Source organism: Lactuca sativa, chromosome 4 (genome assembly GCF_002870075.4).
Source record: "Lactuca sativa cultivar Salinas chromosome 4, Lsat_Salinas_v11, whole genome shotgun sequence".
In the NCBI taxonomy this organism is placed as follows: Eukaryota; Viridiplantae; Streptophyta; class Magnoliopsida; order Asterales; family Asteraceae; genus Lactuca; species Lactuca sativa.
In genome coordinates, this window is record NC_056626.2 from 377882404 (window position 1) to 377898413 (window position 16010).

The 16010-nt window shown below is 44.2% G+C and overlaps 1 long non-coding RNA gene across 7 annotated transcripts; it reads right to left on the reverse strand.

Annotated features, from left to right (window-relative positions):
* Positions 1 to 1234: 1234 nt before the first annotated feature.
* Positions 1235 to 8946, reverse strand: LOC111919461 (uncharacterized). 7 transcript variants are annotated; one of them, XR_006191049.1, is made up of 7 exons: positions 8797 to 8946; positions 8470 to 8679; positions 7848 to 8383; positions 6959 to 7232; positions 6599 to 6825; positions 6460 to 6526; positions 1235 to 1508 (listed from the first exon to the last, which is right to left on the reverse strand). It is a non-coding gene; the product is annotated as an uncharacterized LOC111919461 (long non-coding RNA). The 7 variants fall into 7 exon arrangements; XR_006191051.2 differs by having other exon boundaries at positions 7034 to 7232; positions 8470 to 8928; XR_006191052.2 differs by having other exon boundaries at positions 1235 to 1528; positions 8470 to 8928.
* Positions 8947 to 16010: the final 7064 nt, after the last annotated feature.

Sequence of the window (16010 nt, forward strand, 5' to 3'; positions counted from 1 at the left end):
ACTGACCCGACTTATGAAAACTGGTCTGAGATTGATGCCATCGTCCTCCAATGGATTTATGGAAAGATTTCAGACGATCTCCTTGCGCAAGTGCTTGAACCGGACTCTACAGCATATGAAGCCTGGTTCAAAATTCAGAATATCTTTCTCAACAACAAAGGATCTAGTGCTGATGCTCTTGAACACGAGTTCACGAACCTTACCCTTCGAGCAATGTCATCCCTTGCGCCTTGTTCCCGAGTTCTACTTAAGGAGAGAAATGGGAGGATACGGAGGGAAAGTGAGGGGTGACGAAGGAAAACTATGTTCCCGAGTTTCATTAATGGAAGGAAAGTGAGGGGAGGGGAAGGATTTTGGAGCCATATTTTCCTTCCAAATTTTCCTCCCAAATTGGACGGATTTGGGAAGAAAGTGAGGGGAAGGAAAATTTCAAGTTTTATTTTCTTTTTCCTCCTAACTCGGGAACACAAAACATAAAATTTTCCTTTCATTTCCTTTCATTTCCTCCGAACTCGGGAACACGGAATAATTAATATTTTCCTTCACCTCCCTTTCTTTCTGTCAAAATTTTCCATCCTTTTCCTTTAATGAATTTAAGAAAAAACTCGGGAACAAGGCGTTGAAGCTTATTGCCAACGTCTGAAAGATCTGGCAAGTCAACTGAATGACGTTGATTGCCTTGTCAACGAGAAACGTCTGGTTCTTCAACTTATCCGCAGGTTACCATCCGAATTTGACACAGTCGGCGCCTACATAAATCAAACCCTACCACCATGGGATACCGCATGCTCCATGCTTCAACTTGAAACTCAGTGACAACGTGCTCGGGATTCACACTCCTCCACAGAGATCGTAGCTGCTGTTGAACACAACCCACCAACAAACTCCAATTTCCGACGTACCGAATCTGGAAACAGCCGCCCTAACCAGCAGCGCAACACAAATCGTCGAGCGCTTGTATCTGCTTCTTCTTCTCGACCTAGTTATACGTCTTCTGGTTGGGGATGCAAACGAGGGCGGAAATTAGCTAGGATTGCAAAACCCATCCCCGTACTTGACTTCCATTGCCCATACCATCCCCGCCCCCGCCCGCCAAATGCCCGACGGATTCGGATAAAAATATCCCCGTCGGATACGGGGAACCCGATGGATACCCGTTTAGTATATAAAGCACAATTACTTTTGTAATTCTAAAAATATAGATAAGCATAAACAATGATCGTGACAACGAAAATGTTCAAAAGTTCATACTTCATTTTCATAAATGATACAATACAAAAAATCACGGCATTTTCATGTTTGTTAAGAAACTAAAAAATAAAACAACAATTATAAATTCCATTCTTGCGTTCTTGTTCAAAAAAAAATTTATCTTCATTTCCATCGAATCTTTATAAACTAATTATCAAAATCTAGCATGCTTGTATCCACAATGCTTGTATTATGCTTGTATCCACAATGCTTGTATTGATAATGCAAATATGTTCTTTTTCCCACTTAATTGTTTCCTGCAATAATAAAGAAGATGCTATTCGGTTGTAAAAGAACGAATAGTAAATATCAATGTGCACGTATTTTTCTTATATTAAACAACCCTCGAGAGTCCAGAGGATATGGATTAAAAAGTTAATGGAATACATATTCAAAATATTATATAACAGCAAATAGCAAACGAAAAAATTCATATTTTTGCACAACACTAAATATATACCAGTTATCAGTGGCTCTTAGAAAACAATGCCTTCAATATTTCTATTACTCCTAACTGGATCGATTCAATAAAAATAAAAATAATGTCCAAGTATTTTCTTATTTTATACATCTAGGAGCAAGCCATTAATTCTACTGATTCCGTTAAACCACAAAAATGGATCGATTATTGCAAAGAACGTGTTGAGTTAAGTAAAGGAAATCGATATTGCAAAACCAAGTACATAAAATCGAGTAAAGAAAACATATTTCAAAAAACGATTACTTAAAACCGGTTCAACCAAATTGAAAAAACGATTATAGAAAATCAAGTACAAGAAACCTATTAAAGAAAAGAAAAACGAGTTCGGTAAGGAAAAGAAACATACTTATCCGATAGAGGAGAATCCTTCACAGCCATACTTGAAGGAGAAAAGAAAAAAAAATGAGTTTGGTAAGGAAAACAAGGGGAAGTTGAGAAGTAGAGTATGGAAGCGGATTTCTTATGTTTTGAATCAAAGAATTTTACTAGAGAAGTAGAACTGGAGAATCGAGATGCAGGAAAAGTCTTCGACATTAATAAATGCAGGAGAAGTGTCGAGTTTGAAATCGAAATGCAGTGGATGCAATTGGATTTCTCACAGGTCACATGCTCACAGATTACTAAGAGACACATGACGGTTCAATAGTCTATGTGTTGTGAATTGAAAACAATTAATAGCCATTAATGAAAATTAAAAACTGATTTTGATATATATATATATATATATATATATATATATATATATATATATATATATATATATCGGGTCTAAAATGGAGCGGATAGTATTATATCCGTCCCCGCCCCGACCCCGTTTCGGGTAAGATATATAATCCCCATCCCCGATCCGTTACCCGTTAAAAGCGGGGAATCCCCGATCCGTTTGGGTCGGGTCCCCGCGGGTCACGGGGAATCCCCGACCCGTTTGCATCCCTACTTCTGGTCGGCCAACACAAACCCAGTCAAATAATCGCAGAAGCCCTATGTCCAATCAAACACGCCCTACATGGGCCGGATACCCACCACCATTCTGGGCCCACCCATATTGGGCTTCACCACCACCTTGTCCATATCCTACTCAAGCTGGATGGGCTTCTCCCTGGCCTACCTCTTCTGCCCAACAGCAACCACGCCAACCACCAGATGAAGCCAATCTTACAACAGTAAACCCACTTAAACCTTCGGAACACGGGGCTGCCTTTTCAGCTATGAATCTGGAACAAGAACATGATGCTTGGTACATGGACACTGGATCCACATCTCACCTCACAGCCAATGAAGGTAAAATCTCAGTCCATAGTTTGTCTTCTATTAAATCTGTGTTTGATGCAAATGGCAATCAAGTACCGGTTCTTGGATCAGGTCATACAACATTACCCCATCCATCCAAACCTATTCATCTAAAAGATATACTCCACACACCTCATACCGTTAAATATCTTATATATGTTCGTAAATTTTGTTGTGATAATTCATTTTCTGTTGAATTTGACTCCTTTGGTTTTCTATAAAGGATTACAAGACCAAGAGGCACCTCTCTAGACACGACAGTTTCGTCGATCTCTACCCCTTCACCAAACAAGCCAACGCTCCAGCTTCATCTTTTTATGTTTCTTCTAGTTCGCCTCTTTGGCATTTTAGACTCAGTCATCCGGGTCATCATGTAATAAATTTTCTTAGTCAAAATAAAAATATTTCTTGCAATAAAAATGATCGTTTACCCGTTTGTCATTCTTGCCAACTTGCTAAACACAAACGTCTACCATTCAAAAACTCCACATCCTTCACTCTCAAACCATTTGATCTAGTTCACGCCGACCTTTGGACCTCATCCATCCACAACAAAACTAGTTTTAAATATTACATCATCCTTATTGACGATTTCAGTCATTTTACATGGGTGTTTCCCTTAAAATACAAATCCGAAACTTTTCCCAAAATCAAAGCCTTCTACAAATATATCCACACTCAATTCAATATTACCCTCAAAACATTCCAATGTGACAAGGGCGGTGAATTCGACAACCATAACTTCCATAATTTTGCTTCCACCACCGGTCTTCACATTCGCTTCTCGTGCCCGCACACCTTTCAACAAAATGGCACAGCAGAACGAATGATCCGTCGCATAAACGAAATCATGTTGTCCTTACTTACCCATGCTTCTTTACCACCTTCCTTTTGGGTCGAGGCCCTTCATACCGCTACCTACTTACACAACATCCTTCCTACTCCATTACTTGACAACCGAACCCCTACCTCTGTTCTCTACCTCAAACATCCAACTTATGACCACCTACGAATCTTTGGTGTGCCTGCTTTCCCAACCTACCAGCCACCCGCCAACACAAACTAGCACCTCGGTCCACACCTTGTCTTTTTCTAGGTTACCCAGCCCAATAGCGAGGATATAGATGCTTCGACATGTCCACGGGTAAAATCATTCTCTCCCGACATGTAACCTTTGATGAAACTTCTTTTCCTTACGCATCTCACACACCAAACCCACCACACAATTACTCTTTCCTTGAAACAAAACCCTCTCCTCTCCTCTTCCACCTTCCAACCACCTTTAAATCACAACCCTCCTTCCCCCACTCATTTCGCTCCCACCGAAACCACCTTTTCACCTCCCCATTCCAACCAAACCCCATACACTTCGTCCTAACCTACCCTTCCCCCACCCTCATACTACTCATTTACTTACTCCCGGCGAACCCAACCACCCCCTCCACCTCCGCCACCCCCTACATCCTGTCATCCCATGACCACCCGCTCTAAAGCTGGAATCACCAAACCAAGCCCACCACTCAACCTTCACACCAAATCCAACACCTCACCATTTCACCCCTTCCTAAATCCCACAAACATGCCCTATCTGATCCAAATTGGTACTCAGCCATGACCGATAAGCATAGAGCTCTAATAGATAAAAACACATGGGAACTTGTACCTCGTCCCCCAGAGGCTCATGTCATATGTTGTATGTGGATATACCGGCACAAATTTCTTTCAAACGGGACTCTTACACAATATAAAGCATGCTTAGTGATTAATGGAAGATGCCAACAAGTCGGAGTAGACTGTGATGAAACATTCAGTCCCGTAGTGAAACCCACCACAATACGAACTGTTCTTAGTCTTGCAGTTTCCCGATGGTGGCCTATACACCAACTAGATGTAAAGAATGCATTCTTACATGGGAATCTCAACGAGACCGTGTATACGTTCCAACCCTCTGGTTTCACGGACCCGCAACATCCAACACATGTTTGTTGGTTACGAAAATCTTTGTATGGGCTGAAACAAGCCCCGCGAGCTTGGTTTCATCGCTTTGCAACATTGATTCACACATGTGGTTTTAAAAGCACCAAAAGTGATACCTCTATTTTCGTCTTCCAACAAGGCACACAAATGGCATATCTTATTCTCTATGTGGATGACATCGTCTTGACCGCTTCTGACGACACAACTCTTCGACACTTCATCACTCTATTATCCAAAGAGTTTGCTATGTCGGACCTTGGGCCACTTCATCAATTTCTCGGCGTCCAAGTGAAACATCAAAATGGAGGATTATTTCTTACCCAAGAACAATATGTGGATGATATTCTTCATCGGGCAAACATGCAACAATGTAAACCTTGTGCCACTCCTGTCGACACTAACTCTAAACTCAACGCAACCGTCGGCGACCTAATGCAAGACTCGACTCTGTATCGCAGCCTCGCTGGAGCCTTACAATACTTGACATTCACTCGCCTCGACATTGCGTATGCTGTCCAACAAGTATGCCTTTTCATGCATGCCCCTCGCGATCCACATTTTAACTTTCTGAAACGTATTCTACGATACCTCCAAGGCACCCGTCATCATGGACTTCATATTTCTCCCTCCAAATCTACAAAACTCCCTGCCTACTTCGACGCAGATTGGGGGGGGGGGGGGGGGGGGGGTGTCCCGACTCTCAACGGTCCACATCTGGCTATTGTGTATTTCTCGGTGATAATCTCGTTTCATGGTCATCCAAACGACAACCAACTATCTCCCGGTCCAGTGCCAAAGCCGAGTACAAAGGCGTCGCCAACGCCGCAGCTGAAACTACATGGCTACGCAACTTACTCCTCGAGCTATATCTTCCACTTCGCCAGGCAACGATTATATATTGTGACAACATTTCAGCCGTATATCTTACTCAAAACCCGGTTCAGCACCAACACACGAAGCATATTGAGATCAACATCCATTTCGTTCGCGAAAAAGTTCGCATGGGTTCCCTTCGTGTTCTTCATGTTCCTGCTGATTACCAATACGCAGATATATTTACCAAGGGATTACCTCGTCAGCTATTCACCCGCTTCCGTTCCAGTCTCTCTATTCGGCCAGCCAACCATTCGACTGCGGGGGAGTATTAACCAAAATATACACCTTCTGTATATTTCCGATCTTATATTTGCTATGTAATTAATGTAGATTACTACTTCCTTATTTAGCCTAGATTTTCCTCAATTTCCTCCTGTAATCACTCTGTACATTGGGTATTTAATCCCCTCCTGTGTTAATGAAAGACATCGATTCATTCACAATTATAATCTGTAGCTTCATTGGGTCTAGCTGGGATTATGATTTCCTAAAAAATATCATAAAACTTTAATAATAGTAAAAGAATATGAGATAAGAATTATATTATAAGTTTATAATCAATAAATCAGAAGGATCAAACTCACAATCCCTTGTTGAGAGCATGCTAGATCCATGATTGTATCTGTTACAGCGACAACTACCTGTTCATTACTAAAGCAAAAAAGTAGATAAATAAGGATATTCGAACAAAGCATTAAAAAATTGAAAATTTCCAAGTCTTACCCATCAACAAGACAATCAAGTGAAAGTGGACACACACCATTTTCTTTGATTAATGAAGTGGCTAAACCAGAAGTATCTTCAAGATTCCAAAAAATGAATCTCTTAAAACTTCAGTTATAATTAACTGCCTCAAAAAGGGATATGACCCTGATCATTGTCAAGAGATCTTATCCATAATGCATTCCTTCAAAGCAAGTAAGCTTTTATTAATCTCAGCACCTTCCATTCTGCAACCATATAATTCAAATCCCACATTACAAGAAATAATTATTTATCATTTCAAATCTTTTTTTAAAAAAAAAAAAAAAAACATCTGTGATCCAACCAGAGAGCAGATCAGATTGGCTTTTAGTTTTTTACCACTTTCCTTTCTTCCATCTCTGGTTCTGCAGCCCAGCTTCTTAAATAAATTAACTTAATAGCAATTTTTATTACCACGTTCACTTCCAGCAAGATCTAGGAAAGAGAGTTTGCCAACAACTCATGGAGGTTTAGATTCACTTCGATCAACAGATCTCTTGATAACAAGTTGAATAATGGCATGTGATCTCTTGATAAAAAGTGCAGCCTGTTTTCATCTTCCTACTAACAGCCTGATGACCATTTTACCCTTTCAATACTAACATGAGAGGAGCTGAGAGGAAAAAAGTAGCAAAACAAATAGGTAAGGAGTTGATATCAGAATAGATTAAACTAGCGGTCTAGATTAAGCTCAGCGAGTCAAAAATTATGGTATTATATTTTAGTGTTAAGGGTATCTACAAAAACAATATATTAAAATTATGGTATCCCAATTTAGTTGCCTCTTTTACTTCATTTTCATGATACTACCTTTAGTTCAAATATTCAGTTTCTGTAAGAAATGTTTTCTTTTTATCTTTTCTATCATTGTTTTTTTTTTAATAGAATCTTTCTTTTTGTAATCAATCATGTTTTTGTTTTAACTGTGTTTCATGTCAGGCATTTACAACGGATCATGATAAAGCTTTAGAAGAGATGTATAGTAAAAGTGCTGAAAAATCCCGCCAAGTTAATATCACCATGACTACGTACAATGGCCATTCGCATTGCTACTGTTTTTACTTCATTGAAGGTAATATATTGTTGTTTGCTTTAATCTGTTATGTAATGCTATATAGATTAAGTCAAAAAGGAACATCCATGTATAGCATGTTGTCTAGATTAGGTTTGGTGAGTCAAAAAGAAAAGAAAAGAAAAAAAAGGTGAGGGGAGGGGAGGTGAAACAAACCTGTACATTGGTATTACATATGAGTAGCATCCTACCCAATTTGAATGGCCTGATATAAAATTAGTGGGCCAGGTAGGATGGAGGAATTAGCGTAGCTATGTAGACGGCTGGTATCTGATGAAGATTGTTGTTTATTGTTAACTGCCGGTGGTCTGGAATGTTCTGCTTCTACATTGATTGTTGTTTCAATTTCATATGTTTCAACCTATATCGACTACTGCTTCAGAGTAATAAGAATAATTTTTTTATAATTCTTAATTTCAGATGAAAAAACAAGAATAGCCTGAGAATACCAGTGGTTGTATCTCCAATATGGGCGTCACCCATATCAAATTAAAAACAAGAAAATAAAAATAAAATTCGGTAAGGATTCAAAAAATGATGATTTAATACTAAATTAGATAAAGAATCATCATTATTTTTACATATCAAAAGAGGAAGAAAAGAGATTACCTTAATATTCAGCAGGTGAAATGTAAAATATTGAACCTGATGAACCATAAGAAGCTTAAAGGAAGAGAGATTTCGTGCCCCAACTAATAAAACAACAAAACAAAAAATTAATTAATTACCAACTACAGGAATTACCAAAACATGCAACAATTGATGGGTGTAAACTGACAGAAGAATCGGATGAGACTCGACGATGTTGTTTTACCCAAGAATTCTGTGGTTCTAAGCATGGTGATGTACATTGAGTCGATTTCATGAGGGCTTCGGTATAGGATGAGGGTTGTCGGTGTTGGTATCCCTCCCTAACCTAAACCTACACCTAAATGTGGTGGTGTACCACTACCATCCAACTCTCCTCTGTTGTTCCCATGGATTCTAACTGCCAACAACATTCAACAGAAAAGGGAGAATAGAGAAGAAAGAAGAAATCGAGAAAAATAGAGAGCGAGAATAAAGATAGTAAAAAATGAGTAGATGAGATGGTCCGAAAACTTACCTGATGGAACAAGAGACAGAGGGAGGAACAATGAAGACATCTTGGGACAGTGATGAAGCGAGGAGCATGGTTATCCAGAAATGAAGCGGAGAAGCGAATCTATTGAAACTTCCAAAATTAGGGCTCACATAATTGGAACGGTTATAGTGGATGAAGTGTGTAACATCCGGGATTTTTTAGGTATATTAATTAATCTTTTTATTTTGAGTTTTGAGAAGGGACTCAGCGAGTTGGTGCGTAGACTCGCCGAGTTGAGACGCGGGTTCTCATCCGGATTGATGCTCGGACTCGGCGAGTCGCCTTAGTGGACTCGGCGAGTCTCCTTAGTGGATTCGGCGAGTCTGCGTCGTTTAATGAAACCCTAATTTCTCAGGTTTGTGGCCTATTTAAAGGGCCTTATGGCCGTCATTTGCGCTCATTAGTCCCCAGAGTGAAACCCTAGAACATTTGAGTGATTCAAGTGAGGGAAGGAGCCATTGTTGATTTTTGGAGTTGTTGTCTAGCAAGGGAAGAGAAGATCTAGCCAAGAGGAAGCAAGAGAGGGGTGGATTCTTGAAGAACTAAGGTCCAGGACATCACATCTGAGGTACCATTCGAATCCTTCTTTGTTATTGTGATGTTCATATAGATTTAGGGTTTTTGAACCCATTTGTGGCTAGATCTAGCATCATCATGGTCCCTTGGCGAGTTATGGCTCTGAATCTAGACCCATAGAGGTCCAGAGCACCTCCTTGCCCAAGCTTTATGTGCATCCATGGAGGCTTTAGATTGGGATCTATGTATTTGAGGCTAAACCTCCATTAATGAGCTATTTGATGCTTAATGAGCACCAAGACTCGGACTTTACGTGGTCAATAAGCTTAAGGGGACTAGATCTATGAGTTACTAGAGTGGATCTGACCTTAGAAGGTCGTTTGAGGTTGTGCATGGAGTGCACTCGCTGAGTCCAATCCCAGACTCGGCGAGTTGGTGCGGGTTGTTCAGAGACTTCGGACCAGGGACTGAGTAACCGAGTCGGGTGAGTGACTCGGTGAATTGGAAGAGATTCAGAGGGAATCGGGGTCCTGTAGGGACTCGGCGAGTCCACGCCAGACTCGGCGAGTCGGGTTGACCGTTGATTGGTTTGACTTCGTGGTATTAGTCAGCCAGAGTCAAGTAGTATTAAGTAAAAATACACTTGTGTTGTAGGAGGACGATAGCTCGGGAGATCGAGCACTAGTGGTTGAGAGCTTTACAAGTTACCGAGACACGCAAGGTGAGTCTTCTCACTATATGTTACCTTGAGTGGTATTATGAGTTGACCAGAGGGTCTTATGTGCTATGTATGAGATTATGTGCTATATATAAGATTGTATGCTATGTGTTATTTGTATGCTGTATGACTATATAGACTGGACCGGAGGGTCCAACGATTCAGATCGGGCCAGAGGGCCTAATGAGCTATGACTGGACCAGAGGGTCCAACGAGCTGCGGGACTGGAAGGTCCTGCTGAGACATCTTGACCAGAGGGTCGGGTTAGCCTCGAGTGGCGTATTTGTAGTATGTGGTATTTTGGGGAACTCACTAAGCATTTATGCTTACAGTTGTTATGTTTGATGTCTCAGGTACCAGCGAGGACCGTGGGAAGGCGACAGCTTGAGACGTACACACACATTGATGGAGATTTTTATATGTAGAGATCTTGGGATTGATATGGATTTTGATTTGTGATGTGATACATTATATGATTTTGAAAATGAAAAATTATTTTGAAAATTTACGGTGTTACAAGTTGGTATTAGAGCCTTGGTTTGAGGGATTCGGATGCACCTTCGGGCGTATTTGAACTCAAACCGAGGATTTGAGAAATTTTCAAATAAAACTAAAATTTTCTAAAAAGAAAAAGAGGTTTTGGGAAATGAGCAGAGTGGAAGGTGTGTACGGTCAGCCAGCGCCCGAACGGTGAATCCCCAAAATACCTTTACATTATATGTTATGAGTTATGAGATATTATGTGGTGCATGTTAGAGAGGCTAGGTATTCCAATTAGGACTAGAGTGCGCCTGATTTGTGATGCCTTAGCTTAGGAGATCGTTGCTGCTAGGAGACACTTTGAGAGAGTGAGTAGGTAGCAGTAAGGAGCTCAGGGGAGGGCTATTGAGAGTAGCTAGTGCATAGCGAGAGTAGAGTGTTTACGATTTGGGATCCTAGGAGGAGGACTTGGGTTGTATATCAATTCGGTGTGGACGATAGTATTGGGCCCGTACTATCGAAGACACCGGATTGGTGCGCAGTCGAAGTAAGAATCCTTGAGGGTACCAGGAGAGAGGATGTTTGAGTTATCGAGTGTGAGTATACTCGAGAAGTATTCCTGATATTTCTTATGTTGTATTTCTGAGGTTGATCATGGTTGGGACACGCCATAACCCCGAGAGCAGTGGATTGAGCGACGAGGAGATCCGTCGGATCATCCATTAAGAGGTGGCCACTGCCATCAGAGCCGAGATTCCGGAGATGTTTGGGTCTATTAAGACCACACTGATCGAGACGTTTGACGAGCAGTACGCTGCTTTGACTGATGCTGTTGTTGCTGCAGCCACCGCAGCTGTTGCTGCTGCGAGACCCTAGGGTGGTGATTCGTTGTTGTACCGAGAGTTCAGCAACACGAAACCACCGGAGTTCGATGGTACTCAGGATCCGATCGGCGCTATGAGGTGGATCTCAGACATGGAGGGGTGTTTCTATACGTGCTCGTGTCCGGAGCACTTGAGGGTGCGATTCACACTCAACCAGCTTCGCTTGGGGGCAAAGGACTGGTGGAAATTCGTGACCGCGAGCTATTCTACAGCTGAGCTGACTGCAGTGACCTGGGAGAGTTTACTGCGATGTTTCGTGATGAGTATGTTCCCCAGGTGGAGAGGGAACGTTTAGCTCAGGAGTTTCTGACCCTCAAGCAGGGGACCGAGTCGGTGACAGTGGTTACGAGGATGTTTCATGAGCGGGCGCTGTTTTGCCCGGAGTTGGTGTCCACTGAGCAGGCTCGCATGAGTCGTTATCTGAGCATCTTGAGGAGGGACATCCGTGAGTTCGTGGCGAACTTGACTTATCAGACATTTGCCAAGCTCCAGGAAAATGCCAGGAAGAGGGAGATCGAGCTTGAGACACAGGCGAGGGAGGAGACTGAGTTGTAGAGGGGTGATCGGCGACCGGCACAGTCGCAGCCAGCCGCCAAGCGGGCAAAGCCTACTGATTCGAGGACAGGCAGTTCGAGGGGCCGCACTTGTGGGAAGTGCGGCAAGAGCCATGACGGGCCATGCAAGACTGGGGTATGCTACAAATGTGGGAACGAAGGACATTTTGCAAGGGACTGTCCGAAGGGGTTCCCGGTTTGCTTCCATTGCAACTAGACCGGCCATCGGAAGGCCGAGTGCCCCCAGGTTCAGAGACCAACGTAGGGATCTGCACCTGTGGTTCGAGCTACCGAGACCCGGCCAGTAAAGGCCAAAGCACCGAAGGCTAGGGGGAGAGCCTTCCAGCTGACTGCGGAGGAGGTCCGCGCAGCACCTGACGTCGTGGCGGGTATGTAATCTTTATCTATTTTATGTTGAGTTTATGCTATTGTAATTGCTATATGTTATGCGTAGGTACTTTCCTTGTGAGTTCTGTACCTGCATTGGTTTTATTCGACTCGGGTGCGAGTCGGTCTTTCATATCTTTAGCTTTTAGTCGGCGCATTAGTATTTCGAGAGAGGCGTTGAGTCGACCTCTACGGGTTTCCATAGCAGATGAGCGTGAGGTATGTGCTACCGAGGTGATACGTGGATGCGTGCTGGAGATCTTCGGGGTGGAGTTCCCGATTGATTTGATTCCGATTGCTATGGGGGATGTTTGTGTCATAGTAGGCATGGATTGGTTGAGCCGTTTCGGGGCTGTCATAGATTGCGAGCATCAGTTGGTGACGATCCGAGATCCTAGTAGGGAGTGCTGACAGTTTATGGCGAGGGGACTCGTGGTGGTTCGGTATTCTGTTCGGCTGCCAGAACGAGGCGGAGTTTGCAGCAGGGCTGCAAGGGATTCGTAGCCTATGTGACGGATGTACGAGAGGCCGTTGGGAGGCCAAGTTCAGTGGATGATGTGCCGATAGTGCATGAGTTCCGGGATGTATTCCCCGAGGAGTTGCCGGGCGTACCTCCCGAGAGGCAAGTGGAGTTTCGTATCGATTTGATTCCCGGGGCTGCGCCTATCGCTAAGGCGCCATATCAGTTGGCACCGCCAGAGATGCAGGAGTTATCCTCACAGCTGCAAGAGCTGTTGGGGAAAGGTTCATCCATCCCAGTAGCTCTCCCTGGGGAGCGCCGATCCTTTTTGTCAAGAAAAAGGATGGTTCACGCCGGATGTGCATTGATTACCGGGAGTTGAACAAGTTGACGGTCAAGAACCGTTATCCGTTGCCGAGGATCGACGATCTATTCGATCAGTTGTAGGGGGCGTTTTGGTTCTCCAAGATTGACTTGAGATCGGGATATCACCAGATGAGAGTTCGGGATGAGGATATCCAGAAGACGGCGTTTAGGACTCGTTACGGGCATTACGAGTTCGTGGTGATGCCATTCGGGCTCACCAATGCACCAGCGGCATTCATGGATCTCATGAACAGGGTGTGTAGGCCGATGTTGGATCGTTCAGTCATTGTATTCATTGATGACATCCTGGTGTATTCAAGGACCAGAGAGCAGCATGAGGAGCATTTGAGGGAGCTCCTCGGGGTTCTGAGCTCGGAGAGGCTATTCGCCAAATTCTCCAAGTGCGATTTTTGGTTACGGGAGGTCCAGTTCTTAGGGCATCTCGTTAACCAGAATGGGATATTGGTTGACCCGGCCATGATCGAGGATGTGATGAGTTGGGAAGTGCCGAGGTCACCTGCGGAGATCCGGAGTTTCTTGGGGCTAGCAGGCTACTATTGGAAATTTATCAGGGACTTCTCCAAAATTGTTGTGCCACTTACCAAGTTAACCCGGAAGGGTGTTACTTTCTCATGGGGTCCGGAGCAGCAAACCTCATTTGAGACCCTTCGCCAGAAATTGTGCGAAGCTCCCGTGCTTGCATTGCCGGAAGGGATGGAGGATTTTGTGGTGTACTGTGACGCATCGATATCAGGGTTGGGAGCGGTGTTGAGGCAGAGAGGGCATGTGATTGCGTATGCATCGAGGCAGTTAAAGCCTCATGAGACGAGATATCCCACCTACGATCTGGAGTTGGGGGTTGTGGTGTTCGCCCTCAAGATCTGGCGTCACTATCTGTATGGGGTTCGGTGTACGATATACACGGACCACAAGAGTTTGAAGTACCTGATGGATCAGCCAAATCTGAATATGCGGCAGAGGAGATGGTTGGATGTGGTAAAGGATTATGATTGCGAGATCCTGTACCACCCGGGCAAGGCTAATGTGGTAGCCGACGCCTTGAGTCGTAGGGCAGAGAGTGCCCCATTGCGAGACATCTGTTTGAGGTTGACGGTGACGACTCCGATTTTGGACACCATCCGAGGGGCTCAGGCTGAGGCTGCGAGATCAGAAAATCAAAAGAGGGAGCGGGTGGTTGGTCAGGTATCGGAATTCGTTACCGATGGTCGGGGACTTATGACGTCTCAGGGTCGGGTTTGGGTACCGTTTGTGGGCGGGACGCGTACCATTTTGATGGAGGAGGCACATCGATTGAAGTTCTCGATCCATCCTGGGGCTACCAAGATGTATTTGGACCTAAAGAAGGAGTATTGGTGGCCCTGTATGAAGAGGGAAGTTGCTTGGTTCGTCGAGAGGTGCCTAACTTGTCGCCAAGTTAAGGCCTAGCACCAGCGTCCACATGGTAATATGCAACCGTTGGAGATTCCCGAGTGGAAGTGGGAACAGATTACCATGGATTTTATTACCAAATTGCCAAGGACTGCGAGAGGAGTTGATGCGATTTGGGTGATCGTGGATAGATTGACGAAGAGCGCTCATTTTCTAGCCATCAGCGAGAGCTCTTCTGCGGAGAAATTGGCGGAATTATATGTGAGAGAGGTGGTATCGCGGCATGGGGTTCCGATGTCGATTGTTTCAGACCGGGATGTGCATTTTACTTCCAGGTTTTGGAAGAAGTTTCATGAGGAGTTGGGAACGAGATTGCATTTCAGTACCGCATACCACCCGCAGACGGACGGACAGAGTGAGCGAACGATTCAGACGCTTGAGGATATGCTCCGAGCATGTGTTCTAGATTTTGGAGGGAGCTGGGACACCTACCTACCCTTAGCAGAGTTTTCGTATAACAACATCCATCATTCGAGCATTGGTATGCCACCCTTTGAGCTGTTGTATGCGCGGAGGTGTCGCACCCCCATCTGCTGGGGAGAGGTGGGGCAGTGGGTGATGGGTAGCATGGAGATTGTACTCCAGACGACCGAGCAGATTCAGCAGGTCAGGCAGAGGTTGTTGACCGCGCAGAGTCGCCAGAAGAGTTATGCGGACAGGCGTCGGTCCGAGCTCGAATTTCAGGTCGGTGATCTTGTGCTCCTAAAGGTCTCTCCTTGGAAAGGAGTGATACGATTCAGGAAGAGGGGCAAGTTGGGACCCCGGTACATTGGACCCTTCAGGGTAATTGCTAGGGTAGGCAGGGTAGCCTACCGGTTGGACCTACCTGCTGAGTTGGGGCAGATCCATGATACCTTTCATGTCTCGCAGTTGAGGAAATGTATTGCCGACGAGTCGGCAGTGGTACCGTTGGAGGATATATTCAGGTGGATGCGAGCCTGAACTACGCAGAGAGACCAATTGCGATTGTGGATCGAAAGATGAAGGTTCTGAGGAACAAGGAAGTGCCTATGGTACAGGTTCAATGGCAGCATCAGAAGGGATCCGAGTTGACCTGGGAACCGGAGCGGGAGATGCGGGAGTAGCATCCAGAATTATTTCAGGAATGAGACTTCGAGGGCGAAGTAAGATTCTAGTGGGGGAGAATTGTAACATCCGGGATTTCAGGTATATTAATTAATCTTTTTATTTTGTGTTTTGAGAAGGGACTCGGCGAGTTGGTGCATAGACTCGCCGAGTTGAGACGCAGGTTCTCATCCGGATTGATGCTCGGACTCGGCGAGTCGCCTTAGTGGACTCGGCGAGTCTGCGTCGTTTAATGAAACCCTAATTTCTCGGGTTTGTGGTCTATTTAAAGGGCCTTATGGCCGTCATTTGCGCTC